The sequence below is a fragment of the Haemaphysalis longicornis genome, unplaced genomic scaffold (genome assembly GCF_048455015.1).
Source record: "Haemaphysalis longicornis isolate Haplotype H1 unplaced genomic scaffold, Haemaphysalis longicornis Haplotype H1 scaffold_3, whole genome shotgun sequence".
Classification (NCBI taxonomy): domain Eukaryota; kingdom Metazoa; phylum Arthropoda; class Arachnida; order Ixodida; family Ixodidae; genus Haemaphysalis; species Haemaphysalis longicornis.
Genome location: NW_027526335.1, coordinates 150,640,344 through 150,651,169, shown reverse-complemented (window position 1 = coordinate 150,651,169; position 10,826 = coordinate 150,640,344).

Here is a 10,826-nt window from a genome sequence, read left to right as displayed (position 1 = left end):
GCGGTCACGTGACAATGACTCAACGTCTGCATGAAGTACAGCTGTGCGAAGGCGTAGCTTGGAGCTCAGTAGCGACAAACCCATACCTGCTTTTTATCGTGTTTTGACATCTCGGGCTGCACGATGCGTCAGTAAAGCTGCGACTGGAGGCTAAAAACACACCTGGCCGGAAGCTGGGCTTGCTCACCCGTGGATATGTACTGTATAACGACGCTGTTTTTCCAGCGAAACGAATTTAAGGAGACCAATAAAGGAAACAAGTTCATAAACCTTGTGTATTTTTGGTACCGTTCAAAAGTATGTATGGTGTACAGTGAATGGCAACCCCAATTTTCAAAATGCCGATAGTGTGTTTGATAAGCGGTCGCTATATACTGAAGAAGGGCTCGGTGAATCAAAATGCGCGTGTTTGTGTGGGTGGGTGCGTGTGTGTGTGACTAATCAAAATTGAAAATAAAGGGCTGAATGAGTGAACACTGAAAGGAAGACTAGCATTCAAGAACGCTAAGGAAGGCAAAGCGAAATTGATTTACCTTTTGTGTTGAAGTGCGTCCATTTTTAATGAACGATAGAAGCTTGAGAAAGACATCCTCTCCGAATGGGACGGGAACGCGGGCCCATCATATTACCGGCTGGATTCTAAACCAACTGAGCTACCGGGGAGGTTATTGATTGATTGATTGTAGGGTTTAACGCACCGACGCAACGCAGGCGATGAGGCGCGCCGTAGTGGAGGGCTCCGGATTAATTTTGACCACCTGGGGATCTTTAACGTGCGCCGAAATCTCGTACACACGGGCGTTTTTGCTTTTCGCCTCCACCGGGGAGGTTATGGTACCCTTACTTTATTGGGTATTTATACTAATCTAACGGTTTTTTTCTGTTTTGGAGGGTGGTAGCCAGCGCCGCTCGGGCGACTAGAGGTGACAGGGACCCCCTTTTTAACCCCCTGGCTGTGACCCGAGGGTCTACGACGTCCCAGGAGCGCTCACCAGCATGGAACTCTCTTTAGGTACCTATGGCATCGAGACTGCCAGAACCGATGCCCTTGCTATGCGTATAGCGAATCAGAATAGAAAATGAGGGGTTCGCTGCATGAACACAGAAATCGGGTTCAGCAGCTAAGAACGCCAAGGATGGCTCATGAGGGGGAGGGGAGGGGGGGGGGTTCGTCATTTATCAACAGCGAAGCTTATGAGCAAATCGTTTGTCTATGTGTCCGCAGATTTAAAAATAACAAGAAAATGCTGAGACCTCGTGCACGCGTGCTTCCAGCGCACGTTCCTCAAACTAAGCATGCCCGCTTAGGGAGATTACCCAATATTGGCCAAAAAACTCAAGCGTTCGCCACGTGCCTCGAACCACGTTCGTCAAGCCGAGCATACCCACTTAGGCAGATTGGCCAACATTTGCCACAAAAAAAAAAAAAAAACTCCAGCGTTCGCCCCAACTCTACTCCCCCTTCCCAACCCAACACCTGAGCAGTGGGAGGGCCAGCTGGCTAGCGGCGACCTGGGTGACCAGCAACAGCTGATATCCCGGGCGCAACTGGCCGCACGTGCCCAGGGCCTCCTGGACTGAGGACGACCCCCACAAGAGAGGAACGGCTCAACTAACTCCGTTCCAGCTCAATAAAACGTTTTCACCACCACCACCACCGCCGTATCGTGGCAACACTAGCTCGGAAATCCGCTGACACTTCATAGCGTACGCCCCTCGTTCGTGTCGTTATGGGCAGGCGCTCTGTAGGGTAGAAGAGGCGCGACTTGAATGTCAAAGCTGCCATATGTGGTCATTGACTCCACGTGGCCCGGCCGCGGATAGTTCGTACAGCCGAGTAATACCCCTGTCACACGGCAAATCTAATGTCATTCAAAGTGAATGACATTAGCTGTAAATGACATAAGGCTCGGCCGTGCGGGTCTACACGGCGAAACAAATGTCATTTGATTGTGATAGCGGTGACGATTAGCGAGCTCGCAAAACCGCAAAAATTACATTTCAAGCGCATCGAGAATGTTTTCACACGTAATATTTAAAAACAACGTAACAAAGGATTATTTTTTAAATAAAAAACAAGAAAACTACCGATTTAAGTGACAGTAGATATCACAAGCCGAGACAAGTCTGCGAAAAATCCGGATTCGGCTAGCGCGCGCACTGGGGACGAGATTTTCTTTTTTGTTAGTACTTGTTTATCTTTCTTTATTTGAACAACAACACAAAGAAGAAAATATAAGCTTACTGACAGTTTTTAGAAACAATATTATCTGGTTTATTACAGAGTTTTTCTGTCTAGGGACGCACTACTGCTGTCGAGGCTACTCATTTGGCCACTAACTGAGGTCCGGGACCTATACGTTAGCCACTAAATGTCATTCGCCTCAAACGTCATTCGGTATTCTCGTGTAGCGCCGAAGTAATGTCATTTAGTGCGAATGGCATTTGCTCTAAATGTCATTAGATCTGCCGAGTGACAGGCGTATTAGAGGCCGCGCTTCCAGAGGGTTGGCGTGCAAAGCATCCGCTAGAGACGATATGTCGCGCATGCAGAGGGGTGTACGAAAACGTCGACCAAACCGCCGAGCTCACTCTGGCCTTGCTCAACATAAGGTCATTGAAATGTCATGCCGTCGACGTCAACGAGGACACCACAACGATGCTAAAACTCAGCTTTGTGTCCGCCATTGATCCCCTACAACAGCTTAGCCATTCAAGTCTTGCGCATGAGTGCAAGCTTGCTTGATTTTTTTCTTCTTGAAGCAGGCATATTTTTTTAATGTTTGAAAGATCCAAAGAACGGGGAGAAAAACATGCTCCCTGGGAGGGACCCGAACCCACTACCTTTCCAATACCTGTCTAATGCCAATATTAACTTGAATACCGGGCTATATGTGCTCCCATCTACTTTTTTTTTATTCCTGCATATCAGAATTGATGACAAAGAGATCGTCCGATGTGTGCACTGTCACCACGCAATTTCTCGCGTCCACCTAAAGCGCGACCCCGTATTTACAGAGATACCAGGCCTGAAAACAGAATTCTAGCGTACCGTGTTACCGGCTTACCCTACCGTTTCCTTCGTACCGGGACTCGACTACGCCAGCGCGCTCGCCCGGGCGCAGATTCGTTCCGGTGCGGTGGCTTATAGCTCCAGTTGACGGGTGGCCCGTCTCGCCGTGCTCGCGCGCGCATGCCCGGTTGAGTCCCGGTACGACGTAAGCTGTACGGGAACACGTTAACAGGCTAAGCTAAAACTCTCTGATTACGTTTTGAGTAGATATATCGTGCCCGGAATAAGTCGGTCCACCACCTCACTCTGAGGCATCCACAGCAGCCTTAGCGCAGTATGCTTCGGCCGACCTTTCATAACCTTATAACGGAGGCGACCAAAGCGAACGAAAAGAGAATCTATAGCGGAGCACAAACAAAATAGACAGAAGTTCTGCCGTCCGGTAACAACGGGGCCCGGAACGGACGCTGTTATACCGCGCAGTGGCCGAACCAGCTTTTTGATTCCGCCTATAATAAACAACCACCTCGTTTTCTTGCCTCTCGCAAATCGTATTACTTTATAGGTTGTCAAATATCTGAGCGTCAGTCGTCTACTAGCCTGCCAAAACACAGCTAGTACTAGAGTGCCGCACCCAATTAAACCCTTCTGTGCTTGCGGAGAAGTACATCGTTTCAGGCATCTGCACCATAACTACCCGGCGCAGTGCCCAAAGGCCGCATAAAATTTAAGCATTTCAGAGCGTCGCAGCAATGTTGCAAAAAGATTCATTTTCTTTTTCCTTGAGAGATGTATAGTATTTGTACCGCTGCTAACAGCCTTAGCTCTCGTTAACTACTTCTTAATCTTTATTGTGAGTATTGCAGGTAGCGATCGAATTACAGATTTTTCGTCTTTGTAATAAAGCGTCCCGCGCAGAACTTAAACCACGACACCCTTTCAGAGAATCCAGTTTACATTACGGGTTTATACAGGGAAATACGTTCTGAAATGCGTTGTTGAAACTTACTCAAGTACTTTAAATCATTTGTGGGAAGCAAACTCAAAGAAAATTCAAAAACGTATAGTGGAATGTAATTCACAATGGCTTTTTTTCTTCACTTTTACTGCAATGTTACGAGAACCTCGGCGGTTTCAAATAAACCATAAGGCGGCCAACGCAAAGAAAATACAAAATACAACATGCCCAACAAAGAAAACCACACGAAAATAAAAGTTTTTCAGGCCAAACAAACTCACCGACGACAACATCTTTATCATCACCACAGCGATGACCATACCGTAGAGTAAAAGTTCAACCACGCCCGCAATATTTCAACAGGGTGTCGATAGCCTTGCTCGAAGCTTCTATGCCGGATAAGAAAGCGTGATTCTGCGCAGTACTGCACCTCATGAATCGGAAGGTGTTTCGTGTCGGCACATTTTTTTTTTTTGTAGATGCGACGCTGAGAGCATCTCTTGTCGGCGGCCCTGTCCTTCCTGCGTGCGTCCGTCGTCGTCGGCGTCCGCACTCTCCTCCGCTCACCCCTCTCCTCTCCAATAGCGAACACTGTCTCGCGAGGGGCATTGGATTGGATTCGATTCGATTGGCTTGGCTTGGCTTGAATTGGATTGGATTTGGATTGGATTGGATTAAAGTGGATTGTGATGCGTCGTATCCGCGGCAGACACACTGGCGCCGGCGCGTGAACAGGTGAGAGCGAACACTCTCTCAACATCTGCGGGTGTGCGGCCCAGCGCGCTCTCACTCCGCCGGTGGGCGGCGCTGCGCGCGGTGCTGCGCATGTGCAGTACTCTCTCTCTCCGCGGTCTCCTCTCCTTCGGGTGCGCTGCGCATATAACCAGTGTGCCGCTCTCCGGCGGCCTTTCGGTCGATGGTTGCTCTCCGCTTGCGCTTGAACCCCCCTCAGCGTCGCATCACACCAGGGTTCCCGCGAGGGGAGGTGGGCGTAATTTTTTTCTTTTCAAAAAAGCGTTTGAGGAAACGAGGAAAGAAAAGTACACGGAATAACAAATTAGTAGCTTTAAAGAAAAATATCCAGGGAAGCTTGCACTCGTGCGCAAGACTTGAATCGCGAAGCTATTTTAAGTAAGCATTGACGGACGCATGGTTTCAGTAGTACGCCCTGCCGTTCGGATCGCGGCCTCTTCCTTGACTATGGCAACTATCGGTGGCCGGACCATGCCGAGAACTGCGAATTAGCCAGTATGTCTCTTGGTGACCCTGCGTTCTGTGCAGTGTCCAAATGATAGCTTTCTTTTGGGGGCGAGATTTAGACGCTCACAACTACTCTACACTTATCGTCAAGGCGCCCTTCTCTCTTCTAGAGATTATAGCCACCTTCGTCATGCATGGAAGCCGATGTTTTGTGAATCAAGGCTATGCGAGGTAGCAATCACTAAACGTCGGTGAAAAATTCCCCCATTAAAATTTTATCTTTATAAATCTGGTCTGGCTCCATCTCCGCAATGCCCTTTCTGTGACGAAGTGGAAAATATAGAACGTTTCCTGTTTAATTGCCTTCCTGACTCTACTTTCATATTATACATATTTAAAAAATCTGTTCTGTCTATCTTTTTCTAAATTTTGAGATCTAAAATAATAAAGGTGACATTCTGGTTGGGTACAAAGCTTCTTGGCCAATACCCCGCGTGGGTATGTTACATGGTCTGAGGCCACCAGCCAACCAACCAACGTCGCAGCTTGTTTCTTCCCCCAAAAGATTCTGCCCTGCTCACGCACCGCTCAGCCAGGACCATTCCTCTGCTGACCGACGACAATGGCTACGTCAAGGGAGCGGTACGTCGCGCCCGGCGCATATTGAGCTTTCGCTCGTGTGCAATAAGGCCGTCAGCTCACGACTTCCTTCGTCAGGTTTCTTTCGGGGTGGCAGTGAAATATCTCGGAGCCCGCGGCGAAGTCAAGCGCACTCGACAGCTTCTGTCTTTTTGAAAAAGCAACGTAAATTTGTTTTAACTTCATGTGGCATGATCCCGTGATTTTTCCGTGGCAATTACCGGCAGCGCTGGGTACTTCCCTGCTGACGCTATTTCCCGTGAACTGCGCTGCTGGTGACCCCAATGTTTAAATGGCTCATGAGATAGCAATGTTTTGTAAGGTCAACGGCCAGTTCCATTTTGACAGCGGCTCTGTTTAAGCTCGCGGTTGGGCCGGCAAACGTGCGCAGGGAAACCTCGCCGAACGATGGGACTCGTGTCGCCACCTGTCGGAGCCGCGATACAACTAGTACAAGCACGGCTTTGGAAACGCGTCGCGGGGTGGCTCGCTCTGTCGCTTGTTGCGACAAGGGGTGCAGTGATGAGGGTGCAAAAAGAATAAATAATGCCAAAATGAAAAAAAGCCAAAAGGTCGAGAAGCGATAGCGGCAGTCAGTGGGAGATATCGTCCCACACGCCAAAGCACACATGCCGAAAGGTGGCCACCGAACGAGTTCAAGAATTTTGTGCAAACGCTTGTCCCGCTGCGTCCTCCGCTAATCCCGATGCTTCACCGCAAAGCCAGTGGGCGCGCGTAGATTGTGCACACTTTAATGACCGTGTGTTGATTGCTTTTTGGGGGGCTAATGACGACACCACGCAGAAAGCTTCACCGAGTCTCGAAGCATAACCACACTGAAAATTTGGCCTAGTCTCCAAGTATAACCACGCACAAATTTAGCCGAACCAAGAATAAGGTAGGTGGGGCCGCTAGCTTCGGTGTTTGCCAAGCCCTCGCGCCCCTATTTTCGGCCGAATTTTCGTATCTACCCCTATAGTCTACCCCAAGATATCTATTGTTTCTATCAAATACTGTTCGTTACTTTCGATTATGTGCGACGTGTAACCAAAGCGATACGAGTTGTACAACACCTAATTCCTTTCAATTGGTTTCAATCAGCACTGACATCGTCCCAACACAGTTCTATTCGCACTCCTCTTTTATTATATCTTTATCAAACTTCTAAGCTCAAATGAATCTTTTCTTCGAGTTTTTCTAGCCTCTGTGTTTTCCTAGCAGGTGTTTTCCCAGTAAGAGGCTAGGAAAACACCTGTTTTCCTAGCCTCTTGCAATCCTATATGAACTTTTATTTAATTCCCGAGTTGCTCTAATAGCACAGCTAAGCTTTCCTCGTCGACAGTGTTCTACTGTTAAACATTTGCGGGAGCGAATTTCAGTCATGGCCTGCAAGAAACCAGTAATCCTTAACCCCCACCACCCCACCCCTTGCTGTATCGCTCACTTTACGTTTGCTTTGCCCAGTTCCTCTTCGGCTAAGGCGGTCTAAACGTCTTGACTTCGCCCTTCGCTTCACACTGAGGATTCGGTTTATTATTTCACCCGCGCCACCAGATATTCAGCTGGTGACGGAGTGTTTTTCTATCCCAGGCAGGCGCCCTGCTTTGGCAGCACCTATCTGTTGTAGCCTCGTCAGTATACAAATACGTTATTTTGTAGACGACAAGGCAGCGCTTCACACGTGCGGATGTGCTATCGACCCTGGGTGCACCTCATATAACGCGTCATCCTGGAAAATGGAGGCGTTCGTTTGTGCGCGATTTTTAGCGCACTACGACAATCTTTCTATTACCAAGCGCAAACGTTTCTCCTCGACAAGAAAATGATCAGTTCAATTAAAACATATTCAAACCAGTTCAATATTCATTTCGTATTCAATTAAGAAATGCTATTAGTACGCGTCTGTTGGTCAGTCTACGCCATGGAATGTATACAAACGTAAGCAGACTTCCAAAGAAATCTCTGCCGGCTCGCAGTACAATAAAGTTTACTTTCCGAGATTAGCATTGTTTATTACTGTACCCACGGACGCATCGCTCTTTTTCAGGTACCCGCAACATTTTTTTCATGAGAGCTACAATCCACTTCCGGTCGAGTGCCGCGCATAAGGAGCAATATATAGAAGAGTTTTCTGTGTTTTTTTTTTTTCAGAAATGGGCATTGGTCTAATTTTAATGAGCCCCCCTTTGCCTTCCAGCTTTGTTTTTTCCGCGCAACCAGCAGCAGCAGCAGCAGCAGCAGCTCCGAAGGTTCTGCCAGAAACGTTAACCAAAATTTTCGGGTAGGTGACCCTGTTTTATATGTGTGCTGACGCTGTTTTCATCACGTTTCGTACACATTGGTTCACTTTCCAAGTTCGACCCACTGCGTTTTCTTTACGCAGTTTTAAGAGGATTTACTAGACATAGTTTTGAAAATGTTTGCAAAGCAAAGTGGGTTTCTACCACAGAGTAAGATAAAGAGGTGCCCCGACTGTGGCCCAGAAAAAAGAAAGGAAGCTCACACTAATGCGTAAGACTTGAAGGTAGCGAAGCTGTACGCAACAGTAGCGTTTTCCATTTTTCTGCCTCACGGTGTCGTTTAAGCATTGCCGCTGTACTAGGGACCACAGCTGTGTGTTGGTCTTCCTCTACCACACATGGTTCAGCGCCGTACGTGGCCTCGTGGCCTTCCTTCGTGGCGCGCGCTTATCACGGCGGAGGCGGCCTCCTCGCATTCATCCGCCACGTCCCACGCCTAGTTCTACGCACGTCTCCTTTCCTCCTCGCCTATCTCTCCCCTGCCGCCTATCTCTCCCCGCCATCGGGCCGCTGCTCCGTGCCGGGCGCTTGCGGAAGTGGGTGTGGTTTGACCTCTAGCGCTCAAGGGCAAATCTGGTCACACCGCAAAGACTGCCCGAGGTTGCGCTGTGTAGCTTAATTGCGCTACAAAAATCATTTGCGTGGTCTGATAATGTCCCCGGACACAGACCTCCCACCTTTCACTTTCCTTTCTTCCTGCTTTGCACCCCTCTCGTCGTTGTGCCTTTGTACGTTGCTGTCCCCGTGTCAAATCTCCCCAGCGGCTTGTTTCCTGTCACCACGACATCGGTCTTCAAACATGTCGAACTGTACGTGCAACGACCAGGCACGAGTATGCGCGAGGAATCGAAATCCCGGTGCGCAGCCTCACTGAGCGGCGTGGGTAATTGCCCCATATGTGAGAGAGAGAGAGAGGGAGAGAGAGAGAGAAGCACTTTATTAAAGAAGACCTCTAAGCGAGGGAGGTGGCCGGCAGCCGGAGCTGTGCGGCGACCTTCGTAGCACGGGCTATGATGATCTTCTGTCCCTCCGGGTCAGAGCAGCTCAGCGCTGCCTCCCAGAGCTCCGAGGAATTGATTTGAGGGAGGGGATCATATGGGCAGGCCCACATGTGATGTTGCACCGTGGCCTTGTATCCGAATAGTGGGCAAAAGGGAGAGGGATAAACTGAGGGGTGTATGTGATGGAGGAGGGCCTTATTGGGAAGGGATTCGGTCTGTGCGAGCCTCCATAGTCGTTCTTCCGTGTACGTCAGTGAGGGGTGGGCCGGTGGGTATTTGAGGCGAGAGAGGCGGTAATGAGTAGTTATTTCGTTGATGACCGCTTATTCCCTAACGGGAATCGTTCATTCAGGCATAATCAAGGCCCGGTGAAAACTATCCATCTAACCCAGTAATTCTAAGATGCAATCGTACGACGATGACTTCGCCAGCACTAAACAGAAATATGCGGGCCAATCCACCCTGTGAGGGTAGTTGGAAATCGAAGCTGTAAACAATACTCACAACTATTGCCCATATGACGTCACTTGAATTCACACACATTGCTCTACGAAGAGTGAAAGCACGGACAATTCAAAGCACTTAACCACGCCCTTTATTCAAGGAGATATTTTCTCCTAAGGTTAAATCAATGCATGATTTATTAACGGCGGTTGGTTGAGTTGCATTGGTGAAGCACATAAGCGGGAACTCTTTTTATATAAAATTAAAGGAAGCTCAAACCCGGTGTTAGATGATTTCACTTCTCCTCCGTCTCTGCCATCGATCTCGCCGCCTCCGTCGGCGGCGGCAGAGAATGGGCAGACGTGAGATGCCATGCGTTGTTATTAGCTCCTAGGGCACGTGCCGTGGGCGCAGGGCAAAGCGGCGCTAGAGGTCGCATGACGCTATCACGTGTCATTCAGCGAGAACGCAGTGGCTAAAGCCGCAGATGTGCTCGCTGTGTGCACCGTCTGTCTCTCCCACCTCTGCATGGGCTCGTAGCTCAATCGGCAAGACAACGGGCTCTTGTTCCGTTTCTCTATTACTTCCAGGTTCGTTTTCTTACGGGCCAGTAACTGGGCAAGAGTAAAATTCGCAAACCACAACATGCAATGTAGTCTCTGCTTACAGTAAATCGATGCAGTGCAGAAAGCGCCCTTTCTTGCTCGCCCGCTATTGTGCCACGTGTTTAAGGATTCATGCTGATTCTGCACACAACGTTGTGCTGCTTCTGCACAACGATTGCTAGGGGTGTCTGCAGTGTCCATAGACATGGAACAATGACGCATATTTTATTTTAACACCTGAAATGGAGGGTTTCCGCCTTGTAAGAATATAGAAAGGCGCTGGTAGCGTGCTTAAGCGACCCTAGTATTTCGAATATAATCTTTATTTTAACCCACATCTTAACTTACAATCCGAAGTTACTTTTACTGTGCGGTCATGTAAACCTCTCGATGCCGTCAGCAGATAACGCTAGATGCATTGCGGAGAAATTTGCTCTGATGACGTGGTTTGTGCAAATATAGATGTTCTAAAACAAAGAGCCCAGACGGATGATGACATATGTTCCGTTATAAGAAGTGCTGGGGGTTTTTTTTCTTGCCACCTTAATTATTTTAAAAAACACCTACTGATACCCACGTGTTTTCACGGACTCCTTAACGCGCTCCTTATTAATGAACGATTAACTTCTCTTTGCCATAAGTATAAGTTGATTTCGTCAGGTACCG